This window comes from Dasypus novemcinctus, chromosome X, assembly GCF_030445035.2.
Source record: "Dasypus novemcinctus isolate mDasNov1 chromosome X, mDasNov1.1.hap2, whole genome shotgun sequence".
NCBI classification, from domain to species: Eukaryota; Metazoa; Chordata; class Mammalia; order Cingulata; family Dasypodidae; genus Dasypus; species Dasypus novemcinctus.
In genome coordinates, this window is record NC_080704.1 from 34,938,245 (window position 1) to 34,951,139 (window position 12,895).

At 39.0% G+C, this 12,895-nt stretch overlaps 1 protein-coding gene and 1 pseudogene across 3 annotated transcripts in view; one reads left to right on the forward strand and one right to left on the reverse strand.

Moving 5' to 3' along the window:
- TAB3 (TGF-beta activated kinase 1 (MAP3K7) binding protein 3) overlaps window positions 1-12,895 on the reverse strand; it is a 75,156-nt gene that overhangs the window by 42,439 nt on the left and 19,822 nt on the right. For all 3 annotated transcript variants that reach the window (XM_071213131.1, XM_071213132.1, XM_012530124.4), the window contains exon 2: window positions 6,409-6,493. The gene's annotated coding sequence lies outside the window, so the exon portion shown is untranslated. The remainder of the gene's footprint in view (window positions 1-6,408; window positions 6,494-12,895) is intronic.
- On the forward strand, window positions 3,661-5,333 carry LOC101418999 (thioredoxin-dependent peroxide reductase, mitochondrial pseudogene; annotated as a pseudogene).

The following is a 12,895-nucleotide window of genomic DNA, read 5'->3' on the forward strand; positions in this document are numbered from 1 at the left end:
TATTCTTGTCCAGATATATCAAGGTATGTAACAACTATGCAAAATACATACAATTCCTTACCATTTAACAGGCTACTACTCTTTATACAATAGTAAAGTGAGTAACGATAAGTTGAGACCTGAGAACCAGGCAGAAGACTCAAGCGGGGTAGCTCAGCTGTACTGGCTGGGCATACCGTGACTAAATTCCTGGAAACACCCCCACTAAAGCACAGAGGTCCATGTGTGTGGACTGTGGAGCTGTGTAGGTGGTAACCCTACAGCAGGGCTTCTTAACCTTTTTTTGTTCCACGGACTGCTTCTCAGAATGTAGCAGCAGATAGTTTTATGACACTTGACATTGGAGGTCAAAGAAAATAACGATACTAAGTTGATTTTTTAAAAATTCAAGCTCACGGACTCCCTGGAATCTTTCCACAGACCTCGTGGGGGCCGTGGACCCCTGGTTAAGAATCCTTGCCATTGAGCAAGAAAGAAGAGATGCTGAAGGCAGAAATCCTATTATTAGCATACAGTTCTGGGGCAACATGAACCGAGAGATTCTGCAGGGTTGCACCTTTATTGCCTGGGAGCTTTGCTGGGATTCCTAATTCCTGAAGAGAGAGCAGAGACTGAGGGCCTAAGTGCTACCTACAGAGCAGTGGAATCCCTCTGGGTCTCCCTAATTCACAAGCACTGGCACCACACAGTACAGTGGGTTCTGTTCCAGAAGGATTATCTGCTAGAATTCCTCCCAATAGAACTGCTCTCCTTTAATGCCCCGATTCCCCAAACTCTAGAAAATGAATGCCAACACCTATTGCTTTCTTTCCACTGCCTTGTCTGAACTCGGCAAATACACAGTGTCATGCTGTTGTGACCCAGAGTATTTTACCTCTGCCAGAATTTCAGCTCACTTCCTAAAATAATTAGCTTAGAAGTTGCAAACCAATGGTTTATGGGCCAAAACCAGCCCACAGATCTGTTTGGTTTGGTCTTGGAATTGTTAAAAATAAAGTTGAGCCACACTTCAAAACAGGGAGATCTTACATAAAAATTGGGCTATCTAGCTTTTCTCTGAAAAATCAGATCTAGTAACAATAGGCAACAACTGGCTGAAGCTGAGGTTTGGCTCCCCCCCTTCAGAAAGGACATGCACTCTCCAGTCTACTTAGTTCCTACTCTACTCCCTACAGTGTCTCAGACATTGAGGCCTTGCCTTGCTTCATGCAGTTAGTTAGTTGTTCACCTGAAGTGTGTTCTACAAAGAGGATGAAAGGTACTACCTTATCAGTCTATCTAATGTTTCTCGATGGCCTGCTATAATTTTGGGTGCCAAAATTCTTTATTGTGCAAGATAGTCCCATGCATTGCAGAGTATTTAGCATCCTGGCCCCTCCCACTAAAATTTCAGTTGCACTCCCAAGTGTTCCCTGAAGAGGAAGTAATATCTTGGGTTGAGAAGCACTGCTAGCATGTTAACTTTGGTGAGGTGAGCATTTCCCAGGTTTGAAGAAAAATTAGATTTGTCTTGAGAGGATTTTTAAGGTTAAGAAATAAAGGAATCAGTCATTTTCTGATTGGGCTGGCCCAGTAATAACAAAAACAAATATGTATAAGTCCATAACTTTTGTCCATTTCCTTGATGCTTTGGAGGTTTTGATTTTAGATAATATTTATTTTTATCCCCCCTCCCCCTGAGATAGCTCCCTTGTCTGCTCAGTCTCTGCTTGTCTTCTTTAAAAAGCACCAGAAACTGAACCCAGGGCTTCCCATGTGGGAGGTGGGCGCCCAACTGCTTGAGCCACATCCGCTCCCTAGCCCTATATATGGGTGAGGCACTGAGTTAAGCAGTTTATTAAATTTAATTCTTGTAATAATCCCCATGAGAGAGGTAATATCACTCACATTTTATAGATAAAGAAACTTGAGGCTCAGAGAGGCTAAATAATTTGCCTTTGGTCACAGTGAACAAGCGGCAAAGCTAGGATACAAAGCTGAAGCTGACACCGATATTGACACCTATATTGTTGGCAACGTGGTAAGACTTTAATGATGTCTTATCTCTTAAGATGGTGTTAAGTTTAAACCCAAATATGATCTCAAAACAAAAGAGATTTTGTACCAGTCCATGAATTCTTCAAACTAAACAGCAACAAGAAGTGGCTGATACTAGAGCATAACAAATGATCTTTGGCCTGTAGAAGTAAGGGTTCCAGTTTCAGGATTTTTTCCATGAATATATGTAAAGGTGCTACAAAGTAACAAAGCAGAATAGGAATGTCGTAGTTGTTATTTCCCCTAAATAAAACAACCATCCTATAGGATTTTCTTTACAGAGGAGACCATTCCGAAATAGTGACATATTTGCTGCATCTAGCTTATATTCTGTTATATTCTCAAAATAGATACACTATGAGACCAAAATATTTAATATTTACATTGAGTCATCCCAAAATTTTCAAAGTTAAATACAGCCCCCAGAAACAAATAAGAGCATATTTAGATTAAATTCAAAGTTAACGCCCACAAAATGGATGTTTGCCAGCTGCCACCTATATAGGACATGATATAAATGCTATTCTCTGCATTCCCTCACCAACCACCCCAACAGAAATAAAGGCATTTAGGATCTCCTCCTAATTACAAGGGTGATAACAATGAGGTAGGATATTAGGGAAAAAAACCATACAAACAAATCTTAATGCCCTTCTACAAGGAGCATATGAAAGAAGAAAATGGGAAAGCCTTGATTCTTATTTACTAGAAATGCTGTTTATTAGGAATACTGAGCAGGTAGTTGGGTGAAATGGTATCTAGGTTAAAGAAAACAAACATTTACTCTATAAAGTTACTTTAAAAATACAAAAACGTTCTGGAAAAGGTAAACCATAGAGATAGCAAAAAGATTAGTGGTTGCCAAGGGTTTGGAGGGAGTTGGGGAGAGTAAGTGAAACAGGATTTTTTTTAGGATGGTGAAACTATTCTGAATGATATGGTGATGGTGGATACATGACACTATACTTTTGTCAAAATATACAGAATTTTACTGCACAAAGAATGAACCTTAACATAAGTAAATTAAAAACAAAACCAAAAATAAACAACAACAAAAAACATGTTTAGGAGGTTGGGGGATCCCACAAAGGAATGTAGACCATGACAAGAGAATCTCACTGCATTACAAATGTATAAAACAGTATAACTGAAGGGAATTGGGGTGCGGGGTGTTAGAAGGTGCTGAGCAAGATAACTTTGGAAGAGTGGAGTGGAGCCTGTAAGACCAAAGGCAAAAGGAACTGACATAAGTCTATACTCTAGTTGATCAAGTTGTTCCCCATGAGAAATGGGTTAATAACTCTGAAACTGCTATACCTGAGAAGACTAGAATGATCCCTATGGTAATGGATTAGGGTTGGAGACATCAATACGAACTCATATTTAGCTTAATAGATATGAATAATTGCATATAGAAACATTTATACATATGTATACATTACATGGTTAGTACACAGATAGTTCCTGGCTTCTGTCAGCTGGGAGGACCTAGAAGCAACAACACACTAATAGCAATGAGCTTCTAACACCCACGTTTGGTTTCTAATATCGTTCTCCAATAAAAAGAACCTGGGCTCCTTGGAGAAATGGCTGATTCTAGGAGTGGGACAAGAAATATACAGGATGAAAATGATACATCTTACAGTGCCAAAAAGTAAGAAAATACTTCACATGCACGCGTGCGTGCGCACACACACACACAATTGTGAGGGTATGTCAAAGGGACATAAGAGCCAACTGAAACAAGTCCAAATGGCCAAAGCTGGAATAATAAAATATTACTGGATTATATCTCAAAGTATAAAATAAGTATCTATGAAACCATACTGACATTAGAAATGATTTAATAAATAAATAGATGGAGGAGAAGAGGCAAATCTCCCAGGCAGAAGAAATGCACATAGTTTATGTGGATACTCTGCCCTGAAGGAGATGGAACATAACTTCCCCATTCCTTAAGTGTGAACTGCATATGGTAATTTCCTTCCAAAGAGTACACTAAAAAAAGGAATAAGAACATATAAATAAGAATAACTTTACAGTAGGGAAACTTGACAAATACTACCTCAGTCATGTGATCAAGGTCAACATCAAAAGTGGTAAGTCATGTTCATAGTATGTTCCCTTGATAGGATGTGAGGAAAATGGCATGTTACCTTTGGTCTTCCTCCCAAGAGCCCACAAGCCCAGCCAAATTATGAGAAAAACATCAGATAAATCTCAACTGAGGGAAATTTTACAAAATGCCTGACCAATACTCAAAACTGTCAAGATCATCAAAACCAAGGCAAGTCTGAGTTACTGTCACAGCCAACAGGAGCCTAAGAAGACATGACAAATAATGTGTCAATATTGGTTTAATAGTTATAACAAATATATCACAGTACCATAAGATATCAGAAACAGGGGAAACTAGGTGTGAGGTATATGGGAACTCTTTGTACTAGCATCGCAATTTTTCCGTAAAATTAAAACTCTTCTAAAAAATAAAGTCTATTTAAAATAAAATAAAATAGGACTGCCGTGCACACTGAAAATAGCTGTGGGAAGGCTACTCCGGGTTTTGGTTGCCTGACATGTGAGCGCCATTCCTTGGGGCATTTCTGCCCTTAGACCTGCTAGTTTGTGGAAGAAAATGCTTGGCAAACATAGTGTGGTCTGGTTCTGGTCAAGCAAAATTTTCCTTCAGCATCAGATTCTCATACTATGCTCCTGCTGTCACCCAGCATGTGTCTTATTTTAAGGATACAGTGTTGTCAACGGAGAGTTCAAAGAACTGAGCTTTGATGACTTTAAGGGGAAATATTTGGTACTTTTCTTCCATCCTTTGGATTTCACCTTTGTGTGCCCCACAGAAATCGCTGCTTTTAGTGACAAAGCCAATGAATTTCATGATGTGAATTGTGAAGTTATTGCTGTTTCAGTGGATTCCCACTTTAGCCACCTTGCTTGGGTAAACAAACCAAGGAATAATGGTGGTTTGGGTCACATCAATATTGTATTCTTGTCAGATTTAACTAAACGAATTTCCTGAGACAATGGTATGCTATTAGAAGGTACTGGTCTTGCACTAAGAGGTCTCTTCATAATTGACCCTAATGGAGTCATCAAGCATTTGAGCACCAATCACCCCTCTGTGGGCTGAGGGCATGGGAGAGACCTTCCACTTGGTGAAGGCATGCCAGTTTGTGGAGGCCCATGAAGGAGTATGCCAGGCAAACTGGACCCCAGATTCTCCTAGCATCAAGCCAAATCCGACTGCTTGCAAAGAATACTTTGAGAAGGTGAATCAGTAAATTATCCATGTATACCTGCAGCTTCTCACTTCTCACACCAGAGAAGAAACCACAAGTTAGAATCCACTTTTAGCATTTCGAAGATGATTGTTTAATAAAAGGGGAAAAAAACCCTAATATGCTTATATTCATAAATAATACTTTAAATTTGTTTTCGTAACACTGATTAAGGCTTTTTAAACTTGCTTAGTTGCTAATCTAAGGAGTCCTTCACTTGTAAAATCCTAATGGCTAGCTCTTTTCTATAGAATGCCTATTTCGCCTACTTCTTGGATCATGTCTTCAGTGCAAAAGGGAAATGCTCTTCTTTCTTAGCCTTGAAACTCTGTACACCAAAGTCGTAGAGCAAACATTTAAAGCTTCTGTAAATGCTCCTGATCAAGGGTCCTGAAATTTTCTTCTTGAAATTTTTTGTAATAAATTGAATTTTCTTTTTTTTTTCCTTTTTTTCAGGAGGTACTACGGAATGAATCTGGGACCTCATACATACAGAGCAGGCACTCAACTGCTGAGCTACACCCACTCCACTGAATTTTTTTTTAAGGTATCAAACATCATAGTTTCAAGTTATTAGCATCAGCTATCTAATTTAACTCTTGCAATAGATGTGTATGTGAATAAAACAAATGCGAATCAGAATGCAATGAATGTACCACAGCAATCAAAGAAGCTGTCAATGTGGGAGGAGTGGGGGTGTGTGTGGGGAGTGGGTATATGGGAATCTCATATTTCTTTACTTAACATTGTGTGATTTATGTTATCTTTAAAAAAAAAGATAATAAAAAAAGAAGGTTAAAAAAAAACCCAAAAAACAAAAAACACTTGTGGTAGGAAAGTGACTTAACTGATAATGCATGACCCCACCCGAGATTTGTAGTTTACAGTTATTTTACCTATTTATTAGTTGACTTAGTGTCTCTCTACATTTTTAGATACTGATTGGGTATATAAAGCTATTTATTGAGTCCAGGGACTACAATTTGAAATTATTGTAATTTCTTTCTTGAATTACTTATTCCATGGAAAGTATATAAACAAAAACATTTAAACATATATATAAAAAGAAAAAAAATACCTCAAGATGGTTTATAAGCCCTGGCACAGCAGTCTTATTCACATCTCCAGACCTAAAAGCACTTTCTTTTCAGTAGTCTGAAAATCTGAAAAAAATGAAAAGATGGTTATCTTTTTGCTAACTTCTCAATTTAATATGGAAAACAACAAAAACTCATAGACTTCTGGCATCTTAAAGTAACAGCAGATAGGATGCTAGACCACACTTTCAGGGCAGGTAGTTCTTTCCCAAATTATCATCACAAGCTGAATCATCTTCTTTTTGTTTTAGGTCCCAAATATTTCTACCATAATTAAATTCTACATTATCCCACAAAAGAGAGCAGCAGTTCAAAAAGACAGTCCATTGCTTATATAAGTCCCTTGTAGCACACTTAGTTGTGACTTGACATCCTGAGCCCTCCATTCTATTTAGAGAAGAAAGAATTTAAGCCAGGACCTATCAAGAACGTATAAAATTTTTAATTGCATAGTTGAAATACATTTTCTAAAAATGCTATTATATAACCCATTTCTGTTTTACAGAGCACAGTTTATACATAGATGAAGATAAATTATATTCATCTGGAAAATAAGAGTTCTCTTTCTATCACTTAAAGGCTATCTTCATTCTCAGTAAATCTAGTAATGCAATGTTAATTTTATCATTTCAGGGCAAATACTGGTTTATATCAAAGCTATCATGCATACATGTTTCTACTTAATCTCCTGAGTCAACTTCATTTTGCGCCAGAGTAGAGATAAAATAATGTACTGTTTATATTATGTTTTATAGCCCTTTACTATACTCTTTATCTTGACTATTATCTCAAAAATGAACTTCAGTATGAAAAATACGTACCTTACAAAATAAAAAAAACAGCACTTTGTACCCACATGAATGCTGTTTTCAGTTATGTGTAACAGGTTTTTTCACTTTTTCATGACAATGTAAAATCCACCCCACATTCACATTAACCTTTTACCATTAACTTCAATCAGCACTGTTTTCTCCCCTTCCTAAATACCTATTAATCATTGTGTGTTTATTACCACTTTCAGCACCTGAAATGTTTATTAATTTAATTCTCTTCCAAGTTTTATCATTATACATCTTGAGAACAAGATGTGGGGGCATTTTCAGGATTTGGAGTTGTCCTGGGTGGTGCTGCAGGGAGAGATGCTGCACATTGTGTCCAGCATGGCCCACTGGGTGGGCCTACTGGGTGAACTGGGGGAGAGTGTAGACTACAATGTAGACCACTGTCCTTGTGGTGTGGTAGTGCTCCAAAGTGTATTCACCAAGTGCAGTGAATGTACCACGATGATGGGAGAGGTTGTTGATGTGGGAGGAGTGAGGAAGGGGGTGGGGGTTGGGGGGTTTATGGGGACCTCATTTTTTTAAATGTAACAGTTAAAAGAAAATAAGAAAAAAAGGGTAAGGGTGTGTGCACACACACGTGTGTGTACTAGATCATAATTAAAATGTTATTTCTTACTGTGGGTTGCTTTGAAAAATACAACTTAGAATTACTGTGAAGTATTCTAGGTTATATAAGAAAAATATTTACTACCGTTCATTTTTACTTTTTTTTCCCCGTATTGATAGTAGCTTTCCAATTAACTAATAAACAAAGTAGAGTTATTTGAGAAACCTCTGGACATGAAAGCTGAAACAGCTTAACTCTTCGTTATAAATTTGTATGTGACTTTATTTTTCTCAATGCAGTCCAGATATGTTCCAGAACTACTTCCCATACAGAGAGCAATGTTTGCCTTTTAGTATATCTGAAAAATGAATTATGAGTAATCAGTATTGTTAAGCCATTCAAGATTACAGTCTATGGGAATAGCTTAGTAGAAAGGTTTGAAACATCAACAAAGATGTCACTTATTTAACAATTCCTAACCTGCAATACTCCTGAATTTCATGCTCATTCATTTAATAAAATCTGAGCCCTGAGTTTATAGATACAGAAGGCCCAATCCCTCAAGGTGAGAGAAATTATACTGGTAGTTATAATAGAGTATAGTTAAATCCTATAAGAAGTCAGAAAAACAATCAAGACAGGGCAAGGAAAAGGAGAACTGAGGAAAGCTTCATGAAAGAAGCTAGATTGCAAAGATGAGGAAGACTTATGTTTTTAAAATAAGAACAGTAAAATTATAGAGCTGAAAGGAATTCTTCAGATCTAAACCAGTAGTTCTTAACTGGGAGCAATTTTATCCCCCAAGGGACATTCAGCAATGTCTGGAGACATTTTTGGCTGTCACAAGTGGGGAGGGATGCTACTGGCATCTAGTGGCGAGAGTCCAGGGATGCTGCTAATCATCATACACAGCACAGAACAGCCCCTGACAATGAAGAATTTTCCATCCCGAAGTATCAATAGTGCTGAGAGATTGAGAACCCTGAACCCAATCCCCTTCTTTTACACAAGAAGATATGAAGACAAGCAGGGCTAAAATAAAAACAAACATGTTTTTAAAAAGCCAAAATTATAAAATAGGCCTTGTAACATCTCACCCAGGGTTCAATTCACATTACACACCCACATGTTATTACCCTAGGAAAGAGATGTTAGTATGAGTGGGAACATTTTTTATAAGGTGGAAAAATAAACTATCTAAAAAGCAACACTGATATTGTTATATAATCTTTTTTAAAAAAAAGATTTATTATTTATTCATTTCTCTCCCCTTCCCCCCACCCCAGTTGTCTGCTCTCTCTATCCATTCGCTGTGTGTTCTTCTGTGTCTGCTTGTATTCTTGTCAGCAGCACCGGGAATCTGTGTCTTTTTGTTGCATCATCTTGCTGCATCAGCTCTCCGTGTGTATGGTGCCATTTCTGGGCAGGCTGCGCTTTTTTCACACAGGGTGGCTCTCCTCACGGGGCACACTCCTTGCACGTGGGGCTCCCCTATGCGGGGGACACCCTTGTGTGGCACAGCACTTCTTGTGCACATCAGCACTGTGCGTGGGCCTGCTCATCACACCCTGGGTTTGAACCCTGGACCTCCCATGTGGTAGGCGGACACTCTATCCATAGAGCCAAATCTGCTTCCCTATATAGTATTTCTTGACACAGATGTACCAATGGGCTCAAAGGAAGAATTATGATGCTACAATACCATTTTAAAAAATGGGGAAGTGGATGTGGCTCAAGCGATTGCTCTCCTGCCTATCACATGGGACGTCCGTGGTTTGGTTCCCGGTGCCTCCTAGAGAGGGCAACGAACTGGCACAACAGGCAGGTGAGGCAAGCTGACACAAGACGACACAACAAAAAAACAAGAAGAAGGGCATGATGAGAGACACAACAAAGGAGGGAGTAGAGGTTCCTGGTGCCTCCTAGAGAAGAGGGAAGAGATAGCAAGCTGACTGAGACACAGGAGGAAGAACATAAAGTGAGACAAAACAAAGCAGGTACCAGAAGTGGCTTAAGCAATTAGGTGCCTCCTTCCCACATTAGAGGTCCCAGATTCAGTTCTTAGTGCCTCCTAAAGAAATGCAAAGACAAACAGACATAGCAAGTGCAAACAATGAGGGGGTAGGGAGAAATAAACAAATCTTTTTTAAAAATTGATGTCCTTTGTTCAAAATACCAGACTTAATGTCTTATCAACTCAGTTTCTGAACATATATTTGAGAACAAGAAAAATTGAAATAAAAATTGGGAAGGTGGAAGATATGCATATACATGCAAACACAGTTACTCCCTTGGGCAGGCTTTTCAAGTTCCACCAGTTCTAACTGGTGGACCTGGGCAGTATTAGCCCCTTTTATTCAAAGTCAACTACCAAGATATGTCCCCTTTGCTGTTCCATTTGCTGATTCAGGTTTGTATTAGCAAATGAATCGTCCAAAGAACTTGCAACTCTCACTGCTAAGCAGCTAGAAGCTGCTTAGGAATCTCTAATTGGACTACACAGATCCACACACCTTACCTCCAATTTTCCAATTGGTAAAACTTCAACTGAGATAGATACTTTGTCCAGTTTGGCACACTATAATTCATGGTGAAAAGGCTGAAGACAGTAACAAAAAACTGTCCAAAAAAGTGAAAGACCAAAGATGATTCAAACTCTGACTCTAATACTCTCTCATAAAGGTTCAGAGAAGAAAGTATGTGCAAGTGATACAGTGCAGGATAAAAGGCCATCAGAAAGAAAGCAGCCATTTGTATAGCTTTACTATCTGAAATTTCAATGAATGAAGTTTATGTTAAATCTATACTAAGGTCTGCTGATGTGGCTCAGTGGGTGAATGCCAGCCTTCCACATGCAAGGCCTAGGGTTCAATCCCCAGCCCTGATACCTCAAAATATTGGGAAGCGGATTTGGCTCAACTGATAAGAGTGTCCGCCTACCACATGGGAGGTCCAGGGTTCAAACTCAGGGCCTCCTGACCCGTGTGATGAGCTGGCCCAGTGCAGTGCTGATGCGCGCAAGGAGTGTCGTGCAACACTGGGACGTCCCCCACATAGGGGAGCCTGGCGCGCAAGGAGTGCGCCCCCTTGCGCCCCGTAAGGAGAGCTGCCCTGTGTGAAAAAAGTGCAGCCTGCCCAGGAGTGGCGCCGCACACACAGAGAGCTGACGGAGCAAGATGACACAACAAAGAGAGACACAGATTCCTGGTGCCGCTGACAAGAATCCAAGCAAATGCGGAAGAACACACAGCAAAAAGACACGGGGGGGGGGGGGGGGGGGGGGCGGCCCGCAGGGGAAGTGAATAAAGAATAAATCTTTAAAAATAAAATACTAAGAGAGTTCACCTGCCTGCCTGAGCCACACTGCTCCCCCTCCCACTCACCTCTACTGCATATGGCAGAGCTCACAACAGCTGAGGGGACTAGCAAGGCTTTTCTGAGGTTCTGGATTCAGAGAAAACTAGCAAGAGGAAGCTTAGCTGCATCCCTGGCAAGCCATCATACATGGTCCCCGTAGCTTCCCTGTAGCTTTAACTAGTCATTAAAATGTAATCAGTTTGATTACAAAACTGTGCTGAGGCCCTTTAAGGACCCTAGGTCTTTAAATGTTAGATGATTGCATACTGAATCTGATTTATTCTCCAGTAAAATAGAGGAACTTTTAAAATTCCCAGACTCTATGCAAGCAGCACACCCTCACAGCATGCTCTCAACAATGAAGGCGTTACATAGTCCTTTCTTTAGTTTTTTTGCCTTAAAAGAATTAGAACTCCTTACTCAGGACTACAAAATACTCCCCCATAACCCAAACCATGAAATCTCTAATCCACCATTCAGGAATAACTTTAACATCCTCAGAAGGAAGAAAATCACGTTGTCCTAAGGCTTAGTGAAATAATAGAGTTTTTATTAAAAAAAAGCAGAGTCTTAGGTTCCCAAATTGGGGATTTTAACAACTCAGGAACTGACTAGGTAATAATTCATGTTAATCAAAGAACTTTAGTTCACTGGGGATGAGAAAAAAACTAGTGATAACACAAGCTTTTCAAAAGGGTAGAGAGAGGAGCTGGCAAATTCCAAAGCTGGAAGGACACTGCTCTAGAAACGGGGTTTATGGGGAAGTGGTGATGGGACATGAGAGAATAATATTCCAATTATCTCAATCTTCAGGACATGAATCATGAGGTCATGATATTATATGGCTTACAGTGAGAAGAAAGCATAAAATGATAAAAACTGGGAAGTGTCTATCAGCAAGAGTTAATTGGTCATAATAGCTAAAATAAAATGCTGTAATAGACAAAAAAACATGTGCCATTCACCAGGAATGGAACCAGAGACAAGTAATTTAACTTCTAAGAGGCTCTATTCCTCATCTGCTTAATATCATACCTATCACATACCTGCCTCACTAGGCTGTTGTGGGAATTAATTTATACAGAAGGAAAAAGCTTATCATTTATAAAGAACTATGTTTATTCATTAGATAGTTTGAAGAGTTCTAGTATGGCAGCAAACCTAGGAATCTCAGAAGAACTGCTTCCTTTACTATTTCACAAGGGCAGATATATATTATACCCACATATATGTACACTGAGACAGAAGTCATTATGGTAAAAGTAACTGGGAAAATAGTCTTTTCCATGAGAGGGGAAAAAAAACTTTGTGGATACACACTATCCCAATTTCAACAGTAATTAAGAGGGATTTCATGTTCTAGCAGTCATCCCAGGCACTATTTTTAGCTGAAATATAAATACAATAAACCTGTCCATTGTCAAGGTCTAGAACTGTGCAAGGATGAAGACACTTAAAACGTTGCTGAGGATTCAGGTAGGAGTTTATATTTATACACAGAGAGAAAGATACAGATCCCATATATTGTAATCTTTAAATAATTTTTCAAGTTTTAAGGTTAAATAATTATACTCTCATGAGTGCAGTTCTGTAAAACAAAGCTTATAGAGAACTAGAGGTTGAGTAAAGTCTGCCCATAAAGAACCAACAGGAGGCCTTTCTTGGTTATGACACATTAAGTAATTTAAACTAACTTTCCCACTAAAGATAACAGCTAGACAA